We start from the raw sequence: 12,202 nt of genomic DNA on the forward strand, positions 1-12,202 counted from the left end.
GCAGCAGAGACACTGCTCTAAAGTCAATCAGTGTGTCACAGATTTCAATGTGGGAGATACTCAATACCTAATAAACTCATGACTTAGTGGTCATTTCATGGCAGTTGTTTCCCACTAGAAGCAAATTCTTTCTTCACATGCAAGCTGACAGGGAAGCATAACAGAGAAAGCAGATAAGCGAGAAGCTGCTCTTATTAAGAATAAGACAGTAGAGGTGGATGGATTAGGTGTTTTCACACCACCTCCAAAATCTGAGCCCCTGAGTCTCTCTCATGCTGTTTCTAGTGCACCATGGGATAATCTTTGAAAAGAACTTCTATGCCACCTAATAGCAGATGAGTAAGGCGACTGGGGTAGAACATGGGGTGGGAGGAGGTAGAGCTTGTGCAGACAGTGCCATTCTTTTGCCATTGAAGAATTTGTGAGTTGAATATTCTACAGTGCAATTTCTACCTCCACAATGCCATGGAGAACAAGTGTGAGTGTTCAGAGCTCTAGGCACTGTTTAGCAAACACTGATGGTCTTGAATGCTTTTCTTCGGTATCCGTGTGTGTGTGTGTGTGTGTGTGTGTGTGTGTGTGTGTGTGTGTGAAAAATAAAGACCTCTTTCCTGTTTTTTATCCACCAGATAAATTACCCAACACTTCAAAGCCTCATCAGGACAAGACTTTCAGATCATGATCTTTGATCAATGCAAGATCTTAGAATTTCTTCTGCATCATCAAAGACTAAATTATACTCAAGGTGGCTTTAGCATTAAATGCATTTAATTATATGTCGCTTCTTTGAAAAACTGCCAATGTCTATGAGGTACAGTTAGTGGCAGTCTATTTGTATCTAGTGGACATTTAGTTTATGATATTTTAGATGAAAGAGAATGTACTAGCACTTGTTAGATCACTACTGTTTCACAGCTCCTCCTTCCCCTGAAAACACCCTCAAACTTCTGCCCCTTGTTGCCTTCTCTACTTGGTAGAACTTACCTCATGTTGTTTTGTTTTTCTATCTTGACTATGTTCTTTTTGCTCAGTTTTTTCCCCTTTGGCCTTTTAATTGGCCATGTTTGTTTTTCTTGTTAACAAATGCAGCATATGTTTTCACCTAATCACCAAGACCACCCACTTCAAAGTCATACAGTTTGTTAAAATGAAACCACATGCTTAAAGAAATTCTTCATAGAGCTTTCATGTGTCTCTATTTAATACTGACCTGCAGCCTTAGAAGCTTGCTGTAAAATTGTCATCCTGGAATTTCTTTTCATTGAAGTGTTTCTTGGCTCTCAAGTCTTCCTCATTTTTCTCATTCTTGGATTCCTTCTAGTTTTAGTTTTGCCAAACCACATTCTCAAGTAACTTCAATTTTTTTCACAAGAGTGTGTGGTTATTAAGCCTCATAAGTCCTTGACAGTCCAAAAGTGTCTTTATTTTTGTATTCTACACCTTGCTATAAACTTGCCTGGATACAGAACACTATATTGAAAAAAAAAAGTTCATTCAGAACTCTGAGACATTGCCCCATTGTCTTCTAGCATGTGGTGTTTATAAATGACATATCTGATTATGGTTTCTTTTCTGTTCCCCACTGACCTCTCATGCCCAGAAAGTTTTAGGATCATGTTTTATCACTTTTATGAAATTTTCGTTATATGCTTCAATGTGAGCTTTTCTGTACTTATTCTGTGGAATATTTATTGAGCTCTTTAAAGTTGAAGATAGGATTTTATTAAACTCTGGGACGTTTTCTTCTATTATTTCTTTGGTTATTTCCTTCCCTCTGCTTTCTTGCTCCATCCATGTTTCTGGATCAATAGATTGATATGCAGCCTCTTATATGTGATCTGCTATATCTCTTATTTCCCTTTTATTTTCTTCCTTTTCTCAAGTATATTTACAGAGTTATATTTTTAATTTTCAAGAACTTTTTTCTTTGCATGCTCTTTTTTATAACATCTTATTTTATGTAAGCAATATTTTCTTAAATATCTTTAAGCATTTTTAAAAGATTTGTTTTTAACTTATATCCTATCCTGAATTCTCTTTTTCCTCTGGGATCTTTTAAAAATTATAACATTAGGTCCTTCTATTGTGAGTTGTTGATTTCTTCAAATGCCATATAATCCTAGGTTGTATATTTGAACTTAGAAATGTGGGAACAGGATGATTTTTTTGAAGTAGTAGGTATTGATTTCCTCTGATGCCGTGTAGATCTTTCTCCATCCTAAATAGAAGGCATATCATTCATGGGGGAGCTTTATTTTGGAGGCTGAAGGGATGGAAATAAGGGAGGCAGGTTGAACATCTCCCCTATAGTCAAAACAAAGAGGCTTTTAAAATAGGGTACCCAAGAACCACAATAGGACTCTAGATCTTTCCATTTCTTTCTGGAACCATTCTGTTTGAAAGTAAAGTCAGTCTCTCCCCATGGGAGTGGAGGGTGGAGTACAGCTATTTTTGACATAGTATTTCCATTAATCATTCTGAGTTCTCCTTCACTTCCCAATCCAACTCTTCATACCTAATAACTCCTAGCTCAGAATCCCTCCATCTTCAGAGGCTGTTCAGGGGCCTCGTCCTCTTCTGCCTTCTTCTGTGTTGTGAGCCGTTGCATCCACCTGTCATCTGTCAAAATAACCCCGTATGTTTTCAGTCTTTCAGAAATGTATCAAAACTTCTGGTCAATCCTTGGCCCTTTATCTCCTTTTTGATTCTGTTATAGATTGATTCCCTTTTATATTTCTTCACTGTCACTCAAGTGAGGTTTGGAAAGAAAAAGTAAAGCCTGCCATTCTAAAGGAGGGCTAACATTCTGAGTGAATTTTAGATAAACCTCATTCTACTGAAGTCTGCTCCACGTGAAAGAGAAATATAGAAACAAGTCAGGCTGTTTGTGCTAATTTTTGTGTAGTAGTTCCATCTTTCAAATTCTGTTTCCAGAAGTTTCCTTGACATTCTAAATATTGAAATGCTGGTTGGCATACTGTACTATTAAATTATACATGTTGAAAATTTGACACTTGTATGCAAATGTTAATTGTTATTAAACTACACATACTGCACAATTAAAATCTATATGCACGTTTACAAAGTACTTACATACATCTCAGTTGAGCCTCATTACAAGACTTTAAGGTAGATGATATACCAGGTTATACTAACTACTGTGTAGTGGTGAAGGCAATTAGACTGCTTTGTTTCTAGTCTTGGCATTGTAGTTGACTTGCTGAAAACTATCTTAATCTTCTAAAGCTACTTAACTTTTCTTGTACCCAATTTTCTTCCCTGTAAGCTTAGATTAATAATGGTAATTCCCTCAAATGGTTATGATAAGAAATGATGATGACTGTAAACACTTAGAATAGGACTTAGAACATAATAAGCACTCAAAAAATATTAGTTATTATTGTTATTATTTACTTCATGATTGTCTCCTATTCCTTTTAACAGATGACAGAACTATGTGGGATTAGTCAAGTCTCTCATAGACTCGGTAAATCAGAGACAGATCCTGCATACAAATCATGTGCTCTGACTCCAAATTCAAGTTATCTCCAAGATACCATATTGTTTCAACATGCTAAGAAGGTTAAAGATTAAAGTTGGGAATGATTGCAATGTTCTCTCTCCTCTCCTTAACCACTAACCAAAGATATGGTGCTATGCAAATTCTATGGATAGGAGTTGAGGGGGTGGAAATTTATTTAAAATAGATGTTCAATATCCTTTGTCTATGGTTCCTCAACACCAATCTATGAAATCTTTGCATAATATATTGCAGGTATTAAGCAAGCACTTGCTTCAGTTAAAGGAGCTCCTTGAAAATGTGGACCAGATTGTTCATTTTTGTGTTGCCAGTGCAGCATAAACAAAATTTACGTGAAATTTCAAGCTCAAGGATATTTGGCTAAAGTTACTTAAACAAAGAACATTAGTGAAAATACCAAATCTATGTACTTACTTCTGTATTTTTGGACCCTATGGAGGCAATGAACTTATCAAATTGAGACTCACTGCATGGACTTTTTAGGAAAGTTTGTACCACTAGAGTTCCTTGGATCTCAGATGAGCTGAACCATCAGCACATCAATACATAGAGAGTGAATATTTAAACAAACAAAACAAAAAATATCTGGAGGCCCAGATTGGAGATCAAGACCTGCCAATGCACATATTATCTTCCACTAGTGATTACTCTCATTTCTGATCCTAGGATGAGATTTGAAGATACAGATTCTAGAATTCCTTTCCTTTTGTTTTATTTTTAATTTTTTCTTCTGCTTCATGATGCTTGCACACTCCAGAATGTTTGTACACATTCTTTTTGAAGCTCCAGAAAAGTGGCATGGAAGTTTTGTTTGTGGCAGGAAGAAAAAAGGTGGGATTTAAACAGATTTGGGATCCCCAGGGATGTTAATGGCATTGCATAAAAATGAGTAATACCAAATAGCATGCACATTACTTTTATTCTTCTCTATCATCATATTTTCCCCAAAATCCAATGTCACACATATAAGACAATTTTTAGCATTAGAAGGGGCACTCAGAATATTAGACAACAATTTCTTCTTCTTCTTTATCACAGGGCACCAAAAGGGCCCAGGTTAGAGTCTTGGAGTTGATATACCAACACTATAGATAGCATTCAAACTATGATAAAACTTTAGTGAATTGCAAAGTTAACACAGAAGAACTTCCATCTCGTGATGATAACTTGCAAGTATTTTCTGAAAGATGGTGTGGCCATCCATACTTTTAGATACATAGGATGGATTTTTAAGAATTTAGCTGGTATTTGTTTGCTGTCGGTTGAACTCGAGATTGTCATCAACCAGTGTCTATAGTGAAAGCCACCTGTGATCAGAGTCTGATGAACTAATGGGCCAGAAATCCCTAATATATTCTGGATAAAAAGAGATTTGGGGTCCTGTGGGACCTAAACAAAAGGCTGATTAAACGTCCCAAACACAGCTGATTCAACAAGGGCAGTCTTGGCTCTTCCTAGCACCCATTGCTAAGAGCTGGAGGCGAGAAAGCCCTGTCAAACCTGTCAAAGCCATATCTGACTGTGGCAATGTTTAAAGTGAGTGTTCGGTCCCCTGTTTATTTCTCCTCTGTCACTAGCTTTGAAAGCTGTCCTGCCAAGAAAAAGCAAGTAGCCAGACATATGTCTGAAACTTCAGCCGCTATAGCGGACTTCAGGAGGCCCACTTCTGAGGACTGGACAGAGAGGTTTGGGTTTGACAGGAGAGCGTACTCGGCTCAGCCTTTTTGAGGCTGGAGGTCTGTCACAGGTTGGTTTCCTTCAGAAGCAGACTGAGTTGGAGATAAGCATACAGGAAGTTATTAGAGGGGCTCTAGGGAGGAGTACTGGTAGCCAGGAGGGGAAGGAAGAGGGACTGAGCAGAGGGACAAGTCCAGCTGCGATCAAGTCTCAGTGGTACGTCCTGACCAGCCCCACAGGCAGCCCTGAAGTTGGAGTGGTTTCCAGAGTTGTCCCAAGTTGGGTCCAAATGAACAGGCCCTGTAGACCCCCACATTGACCAGTCACTGGGCTTGGGCCACCCCAGGAAGGAGGTGCGATCTGAAGCCAAGTGTTCTTCAGCTCAGGCAGTCCTGGGAGGAGAGGGTTGACAGTTGAGGGCTGTCTGCTGAGGGCGCTGTCAGCAGCTGTAATCCTAAGAGGGGTTTCTCGATGGTGGATCCCAATGTTCACCGCAAGGCCTAATTTCAGGGCAGCCGGCTCACAGTTCCAGCCCCAAGCCTGGCCTGCGACGTGAAGAGTGTGCTGGCTCCTGTGATGTGTCCTACCTACTCTGTGAGCAGCAGGGTTTGCCTCTTATGCAATGCCAGGTCTAAAGGTAGGGCCCTAGCTGGCTGTGATAACGGTAGAGCTCCATGAAAAATTCCAAGATAGTGCTAACGATATCAAGAAGAATACTAAACACAGGCAACAGTGCCTGGCACTCTTCTAAGCCCTCTCCACGTGTTACTTCATGAGGTGCGCACAGTAACCCTACGACCTGAAGTTTTGCAGCTCACCAGGAATCGGAGGGGACAGAGACAGTGAACTCCTCCTCCACCACTCAAAGATGAGGAATTCAGGGGTAGTGGGTGATCCCAGGGGTACCACAGGGGTAGTGGGTGATCCCAGGGGTACCACAGGGGTAGTGGGTGATCCCAGGGGTACCACAGATGTTTCTTATTTTCCTGCATGGTCCTTCTGTCAAGGTGCTCCCAGAAGAGCAAGGTGCCTCCTGACACAGCTGGAAAAGGCAAAGTTTCAGCCAGAGAAGGCTTCGTCTGCTGGTCTGGTGTGAGGCTTTCTAAGAAAGAGCAGCCTCTCCCTGAAAGTTTTTCTGAGTTCTGAATACAAGGGCTGTCCCGAAATCAATTTGAAAACACACTTCAATCTGTCTTCAATTTATGTTCCCCATATATAAAGGGAGAGAGCATGTGGGTATATACAAACATCACCTCCCATTGGCCTCACGAGCCCTGGGGTCTCTGCTATTTCTGAGACAGAGAACCTTACCTCTAAAGTGAGGCAGTTGGACCAGAGGGTCTTTAAGGCTCTTCCCACCTCTAAAAATTTATGTTGCTATCAAAGTCGATAGTAATCCATAAAAGGAATTCAGAAGGAAAAAGAATTTGAAACATTATGAGAATATCAAGTGTCATGTGTTATTACAAATAACTGAATGTGGTTCTTACCTGTGGTTTGGACCATGAAACAGAATTAATCCCTTTACTCCATATACTTGGCGGTGTCCTAGAAGTTTCGATGTGTTTTAAAATTTAAATGTCAAATGGCTTTATATCTAAATCCCGCCCGCTGTCCTCCCATTCCATCTCCTACTTGGCAAACTTAGTGGTGATGAAAACTCCAAGGACATCTTCAGAAAGGTTACTTGAAGCAGCTGCCACTCAAGCCTTGCTTTCTGGGACTGTCACCTCGTCACTTTGTCTTCCCCTGTGCCCCTCGTGGCCCTGAAGCTTGAGGAGTTTTAGAGAAGAAGCTGTATCTGAGTTGGGAAATCATAGGCCAGTGGTAGAGCCCGGTTCAACAGGAGGAAGAGATGTTCAAGCGTGACTTCTCAGTTCCACTCTATAACATCTACCAGGATAAGGCACTGTGATGGGGGAAGTCAGACATGGGGGCACAGCTCCTGTCTCCAAGTGGCCCTCGGCCCAGCAGGAGAAAAGAGATACACTCAGAAACATCTAGCACTATTACAGAAATGGTCAGCCATTTAACAGATGTAGGGAAAATGTGTACAGATGAGAAAAACAATAATAGCTACCGCTTCTTGAATACTAAGTAGCAGACATGTGTCAGACTAACATCTTTTCACTTAACCATTGCAACAACCCCAAATGCAAGGCACTGATACCATTATCCTCATTTGATTATGAGGAAACTTGGCTCACAGACATAACATGCTCTGCCTCAGGTGACTCTGCTAACATATGGTAGAACCGGAGTTCAGCTCTAGATAGAGCTTTTTGACTCTAAGGCCTTTACTGTCAATTACTGTACTCTTCTGCCTCCACAAAGGCAGGTATCCACTGTCCTGACTTAGGAGTTGGAGGTGTGGTTTGCACTGAATGTGGAAGACTGAGGAACACATGCAGTAAAAACAGGAAGACATAGATTCTGGGCAAAGCGAATAGTCCAAGCAAAGATGGAGATGTAGAAATGTGCTGGGACTCTGTGGGTGGCAACAGGAACGCCCACTGCACCAGTGAGAAAGAGAGAGAGACAGAGAGACTGAGAGAGACAGAGAGACTGAGAGAGACAGAGAGAGTGTGTGGAACAGAGTCCAGGACAGTGAGGAGGAGGGACTGGAGACAGAGCTGTATGGGGAGGGGGTGGGGGTCAGACTGAGCATGGCTGTGATGGGGATCAGGCAGCACACCTGTGCAAGGCTCTCAGCAAGCCTGTGCTCAGTCCTGACAGTGACTGTGAGGAATTTCTGCAAACTTGGATGCACATCACACACCCCCACACTCACAAGAACAGTGAGGTCTGTCCCACAGAGAGGTGAGTTCAGCTAATTACAAAGCTGCATGTAGAGCACTGGTTCTCAAACTTGAAGGTCCTTAAGAACCTGCTGGGAAGCTTGATAAAGCACCAGTTGCTGGGCACCAGCCCCAGAGACGCTGACTCCGTAAGTCTGGGGCAGGACCTGAGCACCCGCATTTGTAGCCAGCTTCCAGTTGACACTGATGCTGCGGTTCTGGAGACCACGCTCTGCATGGCACTGGGGACGAGGGGGCTACAACTTTGCCATGAGTGAGGGGTGAAAAGTTCAGCCTTTGAACATTACAATCATGAGCTTTCTGAGACCAATATCGTGTTTGTGCTCCTGTCTCCAGTTTTGTCTTCGCTGCCCTCTTACAGTCCCAGCCTTAACCTGCAGCCATGTGGTCTTTCAGAGATAGGACTCTGATCGTGTCACTCTCCTGCCATACAGTGTGAGTGGGTCCCCTTGCGTCTGTGTGGCCCACAGACCCTTTCAGAGTCCTTCGTACGTCTTTAATCCTTCACCTTCTCCTTTACGGGACACCTAGCAGCTCTCTGAAAAAACCATATTGCCTCTTAGCTGTATCTGCAATGCTAATACCCCTGGGCCCACCTCTCCAAATTAAATTAAATTCCGTTTCTCCTCCAAGTGGTATCCTCGAAATCAGGTCCACGGGAAGGTCTTTCAAGACTTTGGGCAACGCCCCTCAGGGGCCTCTGCAACGCACTCCTGCCCAGCATAGACATGGCCTGGTGACGAGGCTGAGCTCTCCACTAATCAGGGAGCTCCTTGAAGGCAGGCACTGAGTCCTGGCACGTAGTGCATGAATAAACAAGTCAATCTATTTTAATTGAACTAGTGTTATTCCAGACCTGGCAAGAATTAACCATCACGTGTGTTCTCCCTGGGTCAAAGGATTATTTGCTTTCTTCGAGTCTGAGCTACCACAGGAAAATCTCGCTCACAAATAGCATAAGGAAATGACAACATGCCATTAATAACCCAGAGGAAACTGTATCTGTTGTAGGATTTTCCCACCTGGACATTACAAACCAGAAAAACAACTGTTTTGCCTCCACAAGGAACGTATTTTTCTAACAGCACACTTTCCGAAAGGACACTCCTTCTGTTGCAAGTTTGGAGATGGGGGTCTGACCTTATCCATCAGTGGCTGAGTCGTTGTCTCATGGTAATGCAGTTCCTAATGTCCTGCCCATTTTTGAGATTTCATAAAGGACTGTGTGTAAGCAGGGAGGGTTGAGGAAACCTAGGGTAGAGGTTAAGACATATGAGAAAGGACTGCTGAGGTAAATTAAATTTTTTGAAATACTGATATTGAACCTGCCCACCTAGTGTACAAGAACCGGGACAGACACTGGCACAATTTTAACCTGCTAATTCATGAAAAAGGACTAGTTTTGATGTGAAAAAGTTCAGCCATTTACTGGTAAACGCTGAAAGAGTAGGAAATTTAAAGGTACTAGGCTAAGGAAATGTAACAATAACTCATAACAGATTTCCTCTTAATTAAACAGGCAAATCACCCTAAAGTCCAGTGCTTTTTAACCCTGAATATTTCTCAGACTATATAACCTACTCTATCAATTGCAGTTTGCTTTTGTAACAAAACCTTTTCTATAAAAGTTAGTACATGTAAAATAGAAATGAGTCCCCCTTTAAGCCTTTAACACATTAAAAAGCTATACAATATATACATTAACCAATAGTTTTATACAAGTCATGAGGTTTCAGACCCAAGTCAGGATCTGTATTTGTGGCGAAATACAAAGACAAGAACACCAATCGGACATTTGCCAGTTATTCTATTATTTTTTTAAGGTCACCATTTAGCTATTGCCGTACCACTTAACTGGTATTTCAATACTCGAAGCAAGAGCCCTTACGGAGTAACAGGGGCTGTATCTGAGAAACGAACGACTGTTTTCTCCACATGCCATGACTAGCTTTCATTTCGACACTTGCAGGACCTTATTGGGATTCTTCCGTGGAAGTTCTTTGATTGGAAGCACAGAGACTTTCTTCGTTTTCTTCCTGCATTCCCTCACCACTTTCTGATCCTTCTAAATCAAGTCTCGCTAATTTCATGGCCGGTCGTCTTCTGAATTGATGGTAACTGCTGAGTTAGTTCATCTTCTTGAATCATAGTCCGTGCGTTTGGTGGTACGTCGCCAGGATGTAGGATTCATCCCACCTCTGGGACTTCTTTTTTGGCACCTGCTGGATCACCCCTCCAGGCTACAGGGTGGAGGGAGCCTCTGAGGAGGCTGTGGGGCTTTTGTTTTTTAGGATCCCCTTGAGGGGCTTGTGTGAGTTGGTGGAAGTTGCCATGCCTGGAGGTGAAGGGCGGTTGTCCTCGATGTTCTGGCTGTCGCAGCCGTCGCCCCTCCAGGCTGCTGGGTGGAGGGGGCCTTCGAGGAGGCGGTGGAGCTTTTGTTTTTTAGGATCCCCTTGAGGGGCTTGTGTGAGTTGGTGGAAGTTGCCATGCCTGGAGGTGAAGGGCCATTGACTTCCGTGGCTCTGGCTGTCGCAGCCGTCCCCCCTCTAGACCTCTGGGTGGAGGGAGCCTCCGAGGAGGCGGTGGAGCTTTTGTTTTTTAGGATCCCCTTGATGGGCTTGTGTGAGTTGGTGGAAGTTGCCATGCCTGGAGGTGAAGGGCCGTTTCTGCTCTATGTTCTGGCTGTCGCAGCCGCCCACAGCACTGCTTGTGCGGACAACAGCTCCAACTCTCCCAACGCCCAGAAGCCTCAGTCCCACACTGCGTCACAAAGGACACCTCGGGCCATGTCACAGGGGCCGCGGGGCATAGTTGCTGCCATGTAGTATGTGATGTTCTAATCTGTGGTGAACAGGCTTCATTTATTAAATAATTTATCAACATCATGCCTCTTGTAAAATGAATTGACTGAGTATACCAAATAAATTCCATAAGCTTGAAATTCTGGGCTAAAAGGGACAAGGGTGAAATGAATTACTCAACCTACTCTATACGGGGACTACAGGTGTTGTTTTTAAATAGTTAACAGCTTTAATGACAGCTGCAAGCTTGTCATCTTAAAATGAGAGAGGAAACATTAAGGATAGATGTCTAACTGTTATTCATATGAGATAACATAGTCCGAGGGCCTTCAGACATCACTGGAAGAGTGGGGACTGCCTATTCAACCATAATGCCTTTAGGACCATTTTGCATCTAAAACTTTATATTAAGTATAATTGTTTTATCAAATCAACTCATTTTATATACAAATACAATGACTTGTATTTTTTCCATGTATTTATTGTTCTAATTCTAGTTTATCCCTGTTAGGCATCAGGAAGTAAAATTCCAAGCGAGCTAACTGGAAAAACAATGATCGCCTGTACTCTGTATAGTAGAGTCCATTTCTGTACCGAAGCACACGAGAGAATTGATATTCTGAAAAAAACAAAGGTACATCTTGGATGATGTCATTTGACATGGGTGTCTGCACTAACCACTGGACAGAAGAAACTACTAAAATCTAGTAACCTTTTGATTGTATTGCAGAATAAAGAAGGAGGACCTACATCTCCATTTGATGTACTCCTTTCTTTTCTAATGTCATTGAAGTGTAATAGAATAGTTATTGTTGGGCTATTTTCTGCCTGTAATAGAATCTTTGATTTATAAAGGAGCTGAATCATGCATTAGCCTTATTTCTCAGTATACACACAGGAGTCATTTCAACCAGCACTGAAGGGCTACAGCCATGATAGAATATGGCAGCTGTTTAACATCACACAGTATAACCATGCATATGAAAGAGCAGTAAGAATTTCACTTTATTGATTTAATTTCAGAACATTTGCACATTACAACAGCAACATTGCTAAGACATTTTCATTTTAAGGGACACCACTGGTGTGAGTTTAATGAGATTCTATCCTCAATAGAATTTAAGGGTCATACAATTTCAGAGTAAGAATGTTCTTTAGAGACTCTATTCCCCTCCCCCTCAATTTACATTTTAAGAAACCAAGGCCAGAAAGACGTTAAATGATTGGACCAAGATCACATGGCTAGTAAATATCTGTGACTAGAGCCCAATTTTGAGTCCTTTGATCTTTTTACATAGCATAATTATTGAAGAGAAAAGTATTATGTAATTCAGATCCTCCTGTGTTCCACACAAACTCTGATG

This window comes from Manis javanica, chromosome X (assembly GCF_040802235.1).
Source record: "Manis javanica isolate MJ-LG chromosome X, MJ_LKY, whole genome shotgun sequence".
NCBI classification, from domain to species: Eukaryota; Metazoa; Chordata; class Mammalia; order Pholidota; family Manidae; genus Manis; species Manis javanica.